The sequence below is a fragment of the Mchenga conophoros genome, linkage group LG10 (genome assembly GCF_057382185.1).
Source record: "Mchenga conophoros isolate Kocher_MC1m ecotype Shallow Benthic linkage group LG10, M_conophoros_male_GT1.1, whole genome shotgun sequence".
NCBI classification, from domain to species: domain Eukaryota; kingdom Metazoa; phylum Chordata; class Actinopteri; order Cichliformes; family Cichlidae; genus Mchenga; species Mchenga conophoros.
In genome coordinates, this window is record NC_140535.1 from 16,348,648 (window position 1) to 16,362,961 (window position 14,314).

Below are 14,314 nucleotides of genomic sequence, written 5' to 3' on the forward strand. Positions count from 1 at the left end.
TCACCACCGTGCTTGAGAGCTGGCACGAGATGTTTGGATATAGCACAGTATCATGTTTGGTGAAATCAAACAGAGAATATAAGTGGTGACATCTGAAACAGTAAAGGTAAATATTCTTTTTTGTTCCATTTATTGATTTTTTGCACACACCGTTTCAGCATTTTGGCTTTTTACTGAATTTAGAATGACATGGTTGTATTAAAATGGATATATGATGTGTGATATGTAAAACCTTGGAATTGATAGTGGGTGCACTCTCTTAAAAGTAACAAAATGCGCACACAAGCACCTCTAAAGCTCGCAAATGTTCAAACTACAGCTCTTACTTTCTATTGTTCTGCATTAGTAAAGTGAATTTTACAATTTAATGTAATACTGTTCAACATTTAAAAGAAAAAGTAAAAGCATCAAAAGCACATCTAAAACTCATGACAGCGACTTGATTCCCGAGTCACAAAAGAAATTCTGACATTTCAACTTTTGTCAAATGAAGCTTCACTTCTTTGGTTTAAAGCTTCTACTGCAACACTCTGTAACTCTGCTTTGCATACAGCTCCAACGTCTGGTTCATGAAAGGGACAAGTCACAGCTGCCTCACACACTTTTATTGTAACAGGTGGCAGGTGAGACAGAGGTGTGCAAATTTATTCCTCGTTTCATGTTTCAGTGGGGGAAGTTTGGCTGTATGTAGAAAGATGTTGTCACACTTCTAATAGTCATGCCAATACAGTTAATATAAGTTCCATAATATAATAACCATACCTGATCAAGAGCCTGATGACAGGTTTACAACATATTCAAAAGTATGCCTCCCTGCACAAAGAGTGAGACTTCTTTCATTTGTTTATTTTTCCAGGGTAAAAAGAATCACATGTTTCACTGGAACAAACAAAAAAAACATCTATTTTTAGGGGATACACGCGCCTTGGGGGAAAGCTATGAACATCTTTTAATCGTGTGAGTAAAAAGGCTTATACCCGCTCATAATATGCCAACTAGAGCATGATTACACAATATCAAAGGAAAAAGTAAATGAATGAAACAGCTTTCAAATACACTTTGAAATAGCACTTCAAATGTCCATTAACACAGAGATCTGAGGTCTGAAACACAGCTGATGCACATACAGTATATTTTTCTATCCAAGTAGCTTTTCTAAGACAGAACGTGGTGTTTTACTTCAATCCAGTGTTTGTAATAGAGCTCTCTGTTCCCTTCTTCTTCTTTTTTTAAAATGCACAGCACAGTTTGGAAATATCTCTGATCACTGACCTATTATTAGACACGAGCCAGAGTATGATCTTGTTTCATCCGATCATAGTCTACAAAACCACATGTATAGGAAAGAAATTATAAATATTAAACAAATTAAATGAAAATATTACACCCGGTCATTTATCAATTGTGGGAAATGCTACTTATATACATATGTATGTACAGAAAAAGAATAGCTCTTTAGTATGTCGAGTACTGTATGTCCTATTGTGCAGTTAAACTAAATGCAGCCTTGCACTTTGGCTTCCAGGAACTGTATCCTGTTCTAATGCTCGGGCGCATTCAAATTTGGGATGTTTGGGGTTTTCCTGACATGAACTCTTCCCTTCAGGTTCCTCTCACAATATATCTATTGGTAGAAGAACAAGAATTTCACGTATTCCTCTTTAGGAACAATCCAAACCACGTTGACCCAGATGCAGTAAAATCAGACCCAACCCATGTCACTAACACCACCAAGGTTGAGGTTCTTTTGCAGGAAATGCAACGTTTTCCTTTCGTTCCCATCTGTCGACAAAGGCTTTCCAATATGTTTCTGGCTTTCTCATGTGATCTTTAACAGACAGAAGATGAAAACCACTGTTCCTTTAGTGAAGTTCTGGGTTTTCTCCTTGCAACCCTGTCAGATATACCATTTAATCCAGTCTTCTCATCATAGTGGACTCAAATATGACCATTAGCTAACTTGAGAGAGGCTTTTAGTTGCTTAAAGATTACCCACGGTTTCTTAAATTAAACCACTCCTGTGGAGGGTAACAGTGGTCTTGAGTTTGAAAGCAGTTTTAATTTTTATTTTAGTGAGTTCAAATGTTTTTTTCACATCAAGTTTTAGCTTTCAGTTAACTATAATAACCTTGCTCCAAATGTTTTTTCTCTCCCCGAAGGGAGGGAGCATGCAATATGTTTGTCTCTCTGTCTGTTTGTTAGCAGTTTAGCATCCACAGTTTTCAAGATATCAAGTTCAAATTTTGTGTGACGGCAGATATTAATAACAGCTTGAGCTGATTAATTTTGGTGAAAATCTGATCAATGCCAAGGTCACACGAAATGTGACTGGTCTTGTTTTATTAAGTAACCCTGTTCAGACTGATGAAAATCAATAAATCTCACTTGTTGATGCCATGATTTATTCCTTTGATTGTTTTGAAGATCAGACTTAGATACATGTTTGTTTTAATTTAAAAACAGGCAGCACCCTAACACCTGATTCTACTTTTACCATCAAACTAACGGTCAACAGTTGACGTTTACTTGCTTTGTTTCTACTCGCATTTCATTTGTTTATGTGGCGTGACTGAGACACGGCAGGACCACAGATTCGGTGTTAGAGCCATTCTATTTATTCTAGCTGCAGCTCTCGGCTGTCAGCTGCAAATCACACCACAAAAAACTAACACACAACAACACAATTATGTAGGTCGGTGGGTGTAATTGGGGATGCCGCGCAGGTGCATGAGCCCTCCCTGCACGGCACCGCAGACCACGCCCCACCACAGTTTAGTTGGGTTGTTTTGCTACTTTTCCGATATATGAAAGTTATGTTCACGGTTTGTGTCACATTTAGGCAGAAATGTAAAAATTTCCAAAGGATTCCCAACTTTGAACTGAAACTGTATCTAATCAGTGTAAATTAAATCACTATTAATTAAATTAATGTAAATTGGACAGTATGCGTATCATACATATCTGACTTTTTGCAAATGACAAGAATAAATTAAGCGTTCCAGTAGCTAAACCATTTAGATAAAAACTAAGAAGATAAAATCACTCAGTTTTGAGGTGCTTATATTTGTACACTGAAGAAATATTGCACAATATTCTCACCTATGCTGCTAAATTAGATTACTGCAATGAACCCTTTTGCTTGGCTGTTAAGTTTTACATTGATCTTGTCCCATTCCAATTAGCACAACACTGATTAGATTGCAAAGGCACGATGATATAACCTGCCTTATTTTCTCTTCAGTAGCCAATTTATTCCCTCGCATTCAAAGGATTCAGTGGTATTACCAAATATTATCCCTTTGGTTCACTTACTTTCAATTAAACAACACTCTCCTGACAGATTTGGGTACACCGATCCTCATATTTAAAACAAAGCAGAAACTGCAGGCTCATTTTACCCCCACAGTCTACACTCCAGCATGACTCTCATTTTACTGAGCACCATCCTTTCCCAAATTCCCCTGCTGGGGAGGCTTGAGAGCTCACTCTGTCATTTAATATTTAGTTCTGGCGAACCTGCTCGAGTGCTGTTCCCTCAAGTGTGTGTATGCACACACACACACACACACACACACACACACACACACACACACACACACACACACACACACACACACACACACACACACACACCATGTCATGTCTTAAACCTGCAGTGCTGCTTTTCTCATTGGCTGTAGATTTTTGTGTAAATATTGCAAAAAATATTAGGTTAGAAGACACTTTCTAAAATAATTGAATAAACTATAGTTACGAGTACTAGTGAACAGCCAGAGCTGACAAAATTACCGTTCCCTGTGTGTTATGACAGTTTGAGTGGCTCTCTCTGTATGAGCTGGAACAGAAGTACTTTTTAATTGAAGCAGTTTATCCTGTCAGGTGGTAAATTTCTATCAGATCTGAACTGCCAGCAGTATAAATGAGCTAAGCAGCATTGTTAACATGTGATAATTCCTTCCTGACAGAAAATTCTAACTGTATTCAAAGCACATTTCTATGACTAGTAGTTTATTTATGGGCATTTATGACATAACAGAGCAAACTGATCAATACTTTCCCTAACAGGATGAGCTTCCTCATTCCTCATATTCAAAAAAGCCTCTCTTAGCCCATCCTGACAGCCCACCTCCAGGTAAAATTGTGTTGTGGTCAGAGTCTGCTTTTCTTTGATGCATGAGCCTCACCTAGAGAATAGACTTAGCTTAGCAATAGACGAGTTTCTGATGACTGAAAATCGACATTTAAGACCTTTATCGTTATTGATTAACCATGAGGTTACATCGAAGCAAGCAAATCCTGCTTCAATAGGCAACTGTTTTTAATGTTTGCTCCAAATCCATCGGTTAACTTTGGATCAGTTTCTTTACACTGACAGAAAAATCAAACTCAAATGCTTCTGCTTATTGGTCTGATGTATCTACAGTGGGAGTAAGAAGGAATATTGATAGAAGAACTGTGTTCCGGACTAATTTATAAATCTGCTAGAGAAAAATTACTAGTAAAACCTCAGCTCAATTCTGCTAGTAGTACGAGAATAGAAAGTTCACCTGGCTACAGGAACCATTTAGCTCAAACTTGCCCAGTACAGCTGGCAATTGGATGGCATCCAGGTGAGATCATGTTCTCTCCATGAACAAATTTTTCCAGAGTTGAATGGGACAAGGGCGGAGAGCATCTCTTTTGAGAGGTTCCAGTCCAGGTCTTTTGATCTTCAACTGAGTGATTACTTCACACTTAGTAGTACACTCCAGGGCTGAAAGATTAAGCATGTGCTAAAAGTGCAGTATATCCAGCAACCACTTGAAGCCCACTGCAATTCAATAACAAATCCTAATACTTTCTTTTGTTAAAAATGACAAAACTACGGGAATGGCCTGATACAAAAAAATCCAACAACAATAAAACAGACAGAAGGTTAAGATTTAAATTTGGGGCTTGGCTACATTGGTTGAATGGGGACACTGATGTGGGCACCTGTCTTACCTCCACTAATTTGAGTCAGTGAACTGGATCTGTTAATCCAGCATTTTAAACATGATTATTAAACAAATATTATGGCTTACTGTGAGGTCCAGTCAAGGTTATAGATGCAGTTATTTAACCAAGCATGTAAAGGTTAGCTGCTAACTTAGCACTCCATCCCCTTTTCTAATTATGGTTACATCTGCTCTCAGAAAACCAAGATGATGATTTCCATAAAAGTAAAAGAAAACCTTCAAATGCCCAGTATAATATGTTCATCCTTAATAGAAGTATATCAGATCAACCTGAGAAAATGTTTTACTGTAAAAGCAATACGACAGATTTAAACAAAAATCTTGATTTGTTATGTTCTTAAATGTATAAACTGCAAAATACTCAAGATGTCTAAAACATTTTACAAATTGGTATGAGGTTGAGGTAGGAAACCCTCAAATCCTTGAACAGAGCAGATGGTTGTAATCCACTGTTTTATTTATATGAAATAAAAACACTATTAATAAAGATTCATGAATCTTTAAATGTAAATTATAACCTCAACATGAATTCCAAAAAGAATAACAAGAGGCAGCATTCACACACCTAGTTTTTCATTTTACAGGCTTATTACAGGTAAAAAGTCTCATGACTAACAGGTAATTTGTCTCAGTTTAGAATCAAACTATACTTTCATTTCTTTCTTCAAAGACTGCTGACCTGACTTTCTATACAACCCATAGCATGTCTAAGTACAGGTGAGCATCACATGTTTTATTATTGTCAGGTTTTAAAAAAAAAGGTACCACAGGGTTTTATCCACTATTGTGGGATGGATGAGCTTTTCCGAGGGCCATCTGGAGGCAGAAAGGGGCATGATTTCCCTCCTAAGCCAGCTGGTGCACCTGCTCCGAGTACCACTGAAAGGGCTAAGATGTACCAATTGTAATGACTGAAGGAAAGAGTGGAAACAGTCTCCCCAAGTGCTTTCTTTTTTTTTTTTTTATTCCAGCAAAGTATTCAAGGTCACTAAATAGTTTCCCCTGAAACTGTGCGAAGCGTTAAAAAGCTTTGTGGTGTGTTCTGTTTGTTCATCGCATAGCCTTACTGTTCTCTCACTACAGCCGACTGTGCTCTACTTTAATAACCTTTCCCCTGCTAAGTGCACAGAGCTACATTGTGGTTTTGCATAGGCAAACACTAGCATGGGACTAATATTTGTGTCAACAAGAGAATCAGCTGAGACACGCTCACTCTACTTCGATGCAACTGAGACCACAAACTGAAGCACTAGTAGTTCATCTGGAGGCAAAGCAGTGCGTCAACACTGCTCCAAGGTCTCCTCTACCTGAAGACACAAAGCTAAGATCATATGGACAAAAGCAAAACTTTTTCCATTAAAACTCTGCCCTGAATTTTCTTTGGCTCTCCAGATGTTTTCCAAACACACTAAGAATCTTTGATATACAATCATGAAAGATGGAGCAACTGTGAAGTTCTCTCATTAAGAAGCAAAGCACATACAACCAGAATAATAATAAGAAAAGGTCTGAAAAGTGAATTTCAAACGATCAGGGAGTTACATCTTATAAAAGAGGAGATTAAACAGTCACCTTGTGGTCACAGTATCTGCAGATCATCTAGAGTCCTTTCGTTCTCTGGAAACTATTCCTACTTGATGGCCTTTAATATTTTTCTATCTGTTCATCTTCAGACTTATTCAAGCTCACTCACTTCTCCAACTCTCTGCAAACCCATGACAAAGAGAAACTTTTTAATCTGTTAACCCACCCCCAACCCTCTCACTCCCCCTGCAAAATTTGATCCCTATATTCTCCACAGCCGGCATCCATCTGGAATATCCATCTTACTGTTAAGGCATTAGAACTTAAATACATCTGAAATATCTATCATGAGGCTACATTTGCGGTGTGTATTTGAAACATTATAAACTGCAGGCAATATCTTTTTTTTTAATGAACGCAGCCAGACAAACAACACATAAACAGATAGAATAAGCTTGCTTGTATATTTGTCTAAGTAGCAACAGACATCAAGTAGGGAGATTACACAGGGAGCTGTGTCAATGTGTCAGTGTGTGAGTGTTTCCTCTGTCTCTCTCCATCCATCTCTCCTGCTTACTCCCCTCCCCTTTCGGAGACAAAATGGCCAGATGGCTTGCAATCCAACATGCTAATCCACAACACAGACTGTAGCTCTGACACACCTACCATAAGACCAGTGCTCCACTCTCAACATCTATACCCTTAAGCACACACACGCATGTATACACACACAGGGCCAGTACACTTTCAGCATGAGTCCCAAACGATAACTTCACTTAACAATAGCAGAATAACTCATTCAGACTAAGCCCTCAACAGATGGAGGCTTAGTTGTATGTGTTTTGTGTGTGTGTGTGTGTGTGTGTCCTGCTATCATATTTCAGGCAGGCCAGTTAGCAGGCTACAGGCCAAGATGAGGTTCTGTGTCTACTGCTTTTGTTAGCTGAGGTGAGGTAAGAGAAGCCGAGTGTGTTGGGTTACACTGAGCAATGGAAAACATGGGGAAACCCAGAAGAGCACATAATACACATGGAAACAAACTGGCTGCCATAGTTATGTTTTTTTTAAATAAAGGATCATTTCAGTACACTAATGAAGTGCTGCTCCTATTGTGTTATTGATAAGATCACATTAAATAAAAACACTGCATTATTTTGGCTACTCGGGCCTGGGCAGATGAATCAATGAACATCACAAGTAAAAGAAAAGTACTAAAGTTACACAGTGGTCAGTTGGTCACAAGTGGGGAAATCATTTGCATTAAAGTCAAGCCACAATATGCTTCCATTTTGCCAGCAGAGTGCATGTTTACATAACAAACATATGCCCGAGTCTATAATTTCACTTAGATTTTCAGTTAAACTGAGCATACTTTGCACTCGTCAGAAAATTCAAGAGTATAACACTTTGAGTGGAGATATCTATTTTATATAAGAGGTGCATAACCAACTCACAGAAAAAAGCTCATACAGGTAAGAACGCGCTCTGTTGATGGTAAACAGCTACACGCACAGATACAAAATGGAGAGCTATTAATTGCCCATTTGCGTGTAATAGACCTGTGTCGATAACGGTGCGATGAATATATAATGCAATGTGGCATGTGAAGCAGAGCATCTAAGACTGGTGTGAAGCACAGCCAAGAGATCAGTGGAGACGAATTTTCCAGCGACAGCTTCGCAGATCAGTTCGACAGAGGGATGCATAAATATTAAACACTTCTACTCTGATGGTATAGCAAAACCTGATTGTCTCGCCGCCTTCTGATTGTGACGCTGCATTGGATTACCACTCTGTATCCGGCCGTTTTTCTGGAAAGCTTGGAGCTGGGTGATGTGCTACACTGGGAAGAAAAATATTTAATAGACCAACCAGAGAGTTCTGGGCGTATATTAGATAAATTGTGATGGGGGGAAAAAAGCCAATGGTTCTGCCTTGGTGTTGAGGAGTTTATATAGTAGACACCTTAAATATTTTAATGCAAAAATGTAGTAAAAGATGTAGTTTAACTGCTTGAAATGCAGTCATATTTGCTTGAAGTGTGGACAGGAGGATTAGTGTGAAAGGGCATGCAAGACATCGATCTCAATGTAAAAGGCCAATGTTCATAGCGAGCAACAGCTTCAGTAACCCCTCCCCCAATCCACTTTATAATCATCTCACCCTCCCTAAATCACTGATATGACTCCCTAACATCTTCCTCTTTCACACTAAAGCCAGACAACAGGTCTCCCATCAGGCCCTGCTTCTCAAGGGATGACTGTGCTTCCTGGGAGAGGAATCTGTCCTTCCTCTACGTTGGCCGGGACGGCAAAATTAAAATCGGAGCAGGTGATGGAGAGGCACACATTCAGCTTTGTACTGTGGCCAATTCTTCCATCATCCTCCACCACCGAGAGCTGTAGAAGAATCTGAGGTAGAATAGCTCAGCTTTCACAGCACCGGCCCCCACCCCCACTCCGATCCCCAGTGAAGTCAGGTGACCAGATGTTGTATATCTCCCTGTCACCACAGCCGCCATGAAGCTGCTACACACATCCATGTTAAAGCGAGGAAGCGGAGGCACTTCACCGCTGTGTGGGTGAGAGATCACTGAAAGGCACAAATGGAAATACAACTCATTTCTTCTTGAAGCCCACTCTAGAGAGGCCATACGTGAGGCGGTGCAGAGATAACAAAAGAGCATCCATCAGCATATTAACCATCCATCCCCCCCCACCCCACACACACACACACACACACACACACACACACCCACGTACCCTCCGAAGCATATACAGCTCACATCCATCCATAAGCCGCGGGTTTACAGACCCAAAATAGCGTTGCTTCTTTTTTGTTTCAGTGTTGCCGCTGCAGCTGCTGCATTTCTCCAGGACTGACACACACACACACACACACACACACACACACAAACCCACAAGGCCTGTACAAATGCCACCATTGATTTTTGCACCCCTCCTTCAATAAAGATGCTATTTGTGAGGCAAAAGGGAGTGTACACAGAAACAATGTGATGCACAGGATGGTATATAATGATATAAAACATGCCCGTGCCATCTGATGCAGGCATCCATTTCCATCTCGCCCTCACTGAGAGACTGCTGATGAAACAGCTGCCTCCTTAGCAGGGCAGAATGCAGAGTGGAGGAAGAAAAAAAGGCTACAAAGCACCCCTACATACACAGCCCCCTCCTCCTCTCCTCCTTCCTCTGCCTCCCCCTTCCACATCCCTTATTGCACACACAGAGAGGGAATTACCTGAAATATGTCTTCACATTCTCTTGCTCAGGTTACGCCTTTGGGCCCGGAGTAGTGGTAGATTCATCGCTGACCGTACAGTCCTAATGACAGTTTAAAGGCAGGATTGCCATTCTCTTGTCAGACCAGTTCCTGACCCTAAAAGCAAGCTTGTTCGGCAGGCTGGATGCTTTACTGGCTGCTCACTGTTCCCTAGCCCATGATGTCATCCACCCTGGTTTGCTGATTGGCTGAGGGGTTGAATATTAATGCAGGCAGCTGGTCCAGGGGAGGGGAAAGACAACAGGCAGACACAGTTGGTTTTCTGGTTAACAGCTCAAAGCTGCAGAGGGAGTATGATGGGAGGATGGCATTATGCTGCACATTAAGCTCAAGACTGTTTCTGTTGCAAACACGGAAGACACTAAACACGATGCTAACCTGAGCTGTGAGTACATGCCGCTGTAACTTCAAAAAACATCAGATTTAATAAGAACAGAACAGCTTAACACAGGTGAGTTCATATAAACAATCAGAACTGGCAAAGCCTCTCAAACATTTCTGCTAGAATAGCATCAAAGTCAGAGAGAATTAATTTGCAAGAAAAGTAGAGACTTTACAGTTAATTGTAAAAAGAAAACAAATGCATCCAAACATTTTTATTATCATTATCATTATTATTATTATCATTATTATTATTATTATTATTATTATAATAGAGCTCGATCTACGTCCCTACCCTCACCTATGGCCACGAGCTGTGGGTAGTGACCAAAAGAACGGATACAAGTGGCGGAAATGAGCTTCCTCCGAAGGGTGGCTGGCCTCTCCCTTAGAGCTAGGGTGAGAAGTTCAGCCATCTGGGAGGGGCTCAGAGTAGAGCCACTGCTCCTCCACATCGAAAGGAGCCAGCTGAGGTGGTTCGGGCATTTGACAAGGATGCCTCCTGGGCGCCTCCTGGGTGAGGTGTTCCGGGCACGTCCCACTGGAAGGAGGCCCCAGGGGCAGACCCAGGACACGCTGGAGAGATTATATCTCTCGGCTGGCCTGGGAACGCCTTGGTGTTCCCCCGGATAAGCTGGAGGAGGTGGCTGGGGAGAGGGAGGTCTGGCCTTCTCTGCTTGGGCTGATGCCCCCGCGACCCAGCCTCGGACAAAGCGGAAGAAGATAGATGGATTGATTATTATATACTACAACTACTGCTACTTTCAGCCTAATGGGTTTTCTTTGTCTTGCTTATTTAACAAATTAGTTGCTGTTGCTATGCAAGGATAAACTACCTACTTTGCATGTTCCCCATGTTTTTTTTTAAAAAAAACAAAAACAAAATAACATTTAATTTTCTGTATCAATGTTTATATATAAAGTTGCTTTTGTGGTTAGTGCTCTTATCATATCTATTTTAATGTAACTGAGAACATGTTTTAATGACAAATTAACATAACAGTGTTTGGTTTTTTTTATATTAATATTTACCAACATTCATTTAGTTTGTTTGTTCCCCTACACCTTGAAATTTGAGATAAATCCACCAAACACTTGCAGGTAGTGAAACCGGAGTCTCTGAGTTCAAAAGCAGGCGAACACGACAACCAAAACTGTCGCTGCAGTTGCCCTAATTTGCCTATGATGTCATCCTTTTCCTCTATCTCACCTGTGATTGGCTGACTGGCACAGCATCTGCTCAGTCTCATGGCTAGTGCTTTTAGCTCAAGGTGGAGGCCTATCTGTGGCTCTGTGAATCATGGCTGGTTGTCCTGACAACCCCTGTAATGTCGATTCCTTGTCAGAGAGTAATATGGCTGTTCGGTGACGGTCTGTTCACTCAAATGGAGAACTGCAGGAAGATAATGCCCCCTTGCAGTGCTTTCATTCACATTTGAAGGTAGCTTTTAAGATTTTTTTTTTAAATGAACAGCAAATATATTTTCAAAGAAAACTAAAAAAAAACAGCTTTGAATTATTTATTTAATAATTAGATTTTTTTTAGAATAATATTAGGTGTTAGTGTTTGGTAATAATCCTCAGGCTCTTAAATCTTGAGGATTTTACATTCAGGAATGATCTAGTGCACATTTATTTTCTGACAGTATACCTTTTATCTATTGCAGGCAAGTGTTTAGGATGAACTCATTAAACCCTGCCAATATAGAAAAGAAGGAAAAATGCTAATTTAGCTTAGCCACAAGAACATTTGAACTTGACAGGCGACTCCTGTTTCTTAACTGAGTGGTTTCGGCCCTGCTCCCACAACAAAACAACCTGGGTTGCATCGGAAATTAGTCAGGGGGATCGACTTACTAGGGAAACGCTTATAAAACCCTGCAGCCTGTTTTAACCACTTCTTCATTGATATAAATGACAAAACTTGTCATTAAGGTGACACTGAGGGCTGTAAAACGCTGTCTATATGGGGGAAAGTGTTAAAGCTGAAAATAATCTTTGCTCTTAAGGAAACAAAGGATAACTATACACTAAAAGGCAGATAGGCACACTTATAGAAAAGTGTTAAAATGACAATAAATCTGACAGCATAAGTAAAATGACAAAGCCTTTTCACCAAAGGAAAAAAATGTGTTTGAGGATACTGATTCTCAATCTAAAAAAAAGAAGGCCCTTTGTCTCCTGAAAAAATAAACAATCAAACAAAACAAAACCCAAACCGGGATGGCAACAATGATTAGAAAGGGCACAGACCTCCTACTAAAGCCGGTGTGCTTCTTTCACAGCCACATGCCCTTTAGAAATTCTGTACTCATACCTGCTACCCCATTATAAATCCCAATGGATAAGCATGCATGACATGTTTTAATTAGGATCAGCACAACAAATGGTAATAAGAACATTTTTTTGGATTTACACACATTAAGCTTTTCTGCTTCCATCAAGAATTGTGCTGTATTTGTGTGTTGCCATTACTAATATATTTTCCATTCTCACTGCTGCAGTGAATCACGCAATACTTTTCTAAATATGTGCTCCTGTTTACTTAAACTTAGCTCAGCAATACACAAGGCAAATCATTTCCTAATGCTTGGCAGTAAAAGCTCAGATCAGGAGCCGACAGGACAAGTCGCAGCTGAATCTCAGAGGAGCATGATTTACTAGTATCCATAGGCTCCTGTCAGTGATCAGGTTTATATAAAGAATCCTATAAATATCCTTGGACGCAGAGCGCATCTCTGTGGTGACATTTTGTAATAAGCCCTGTCTGAAATTTACTAGTGTTGTAGACAGAGAAAGATGAGTTTCTACATATATCTACATAGAATCTTGTCTAAAACATATACAGTGCAGTGAAAAACTATTTGCCCCCTTCCTGACTTACTCAAAGATAACCGACTAACCACACTTTTTGGAAAGCGGAGTTCAGTTTCGGTATCTTGATTACTGCAAGACAGAGTCTAATCAATAACTTACTTAAATGGAACCTGTCTGACAAAGAAGTAGACTCAATAACAGATAACTCAAGAACAGATAAGAAACACAGTCATTGATATCTATCAGTCTGGAAGGGGTTACAAAGCCAATTCAAAGGCTCCACCACTGTGAGAGCCATCACCCTCTTTAGCCTGACGCCATTAGCCATTTCCGGGTCCAAACTCCTCTTCAGTTCACAAAGTGAAACAACCACTGCAGCATCGTTGAGAGTTACATTCTTTCATCTCTAATAAAATGATCAGTGTGGCTGCTCTACCAGGTGTAACAATTAAGTTTAGCATCCAGGCATCCATTAAAAACAGGATTTATGAAGTTTAACGAAGTTAGCTCGCTAGTTTCGATGAACGCCAACTCCCCCCCCCCCCAATAAAAGTTAATGTGAGAGTCCCTGAGTGGCAGACACAAATGGCAGTAAAAAGATGCTAAAAACAGACCAAACTTCGGTCGGGAGAACACCTGAGATGATCCATCCCCACATGAGAACCCAGAGCAACTTCTGAAGAACTACAAGCTTCATTTGTCAGAGTTCATGATTCAACACCAACAACAAAGAGACTGGGCAAAAATGGCACCCATCAGAGAGATTCAAGAAGAAAAAAACCCTCATCTCAAAAAGCCTCGTGTCACATTTGCGGGGCGACCGTGGCTCAGGGGGTTGGGAAGCGTATCTGTAACCGGAAGGTCGCCGGTTCGATCCCCGGGCTCTCTGTCCTGGTCGTTGTGTCCTTGGGCAAGACACTTTACCCTACCGCCTACTGGTGTTGGCCGATGGCGCGATATGGCAGCCTCGCTTCTGTCAGTCTGCCCCAGGGCAGCTGTGGCTACAACCGTAGCTTGCCTCCACCAGTGTGTGAATGTGAGAGTGAATGAATAGTGGCATTGTAAAGCGCTTTGGGTGCCTTGAAAAGCGCTATATAAATCCAATCCATTATTATTATTAAAAATATTGTGATGATTCCCAAGACTTTGTGAAAATATTCTGAACTTTTCTGAAATGTTTAGGTCTCATTACATCTGGCATAAAACTAACACAGCATTTCATAAAAAAGATAAAAAGATCCTAACAGTCAAACATGGTGGTGGTAGTGTAATGGTCTGGGGCTGGACCTGGA

General features: G+C 40.4%; 1 protein-coding gene across 3 annotated transcripts in view; it reads right to left on the reverse strand.

Annotated features, from left to right (window-relative positions):
- The window catches only part of LOC146565601 (serine/threonine-protein kinase PAK 3), a 49,394-nt gene that overhangs the window by 21,704 nt on the left and 13,376 nt on the right, over positions 1 to 14,314 (reverse strand). The window contains exon 1 of one of the 3 annotated variants that reach the window (XM_085288867.1): positions 9,783 to 9,978. The exons of 1 other annotated variant lie outside the window; for it this stretch is intronic. The gene's annotated coding sequence lies outside the window, so the exon portion shown is untranslated. Of the gene's footprint in view, positions 1 to 9,782; positions 9,979 to 14,314 lie in introns of those variants that run through there. One more of the 3 variants, XM_085288869.1, reaches the window with a different exon arrangement.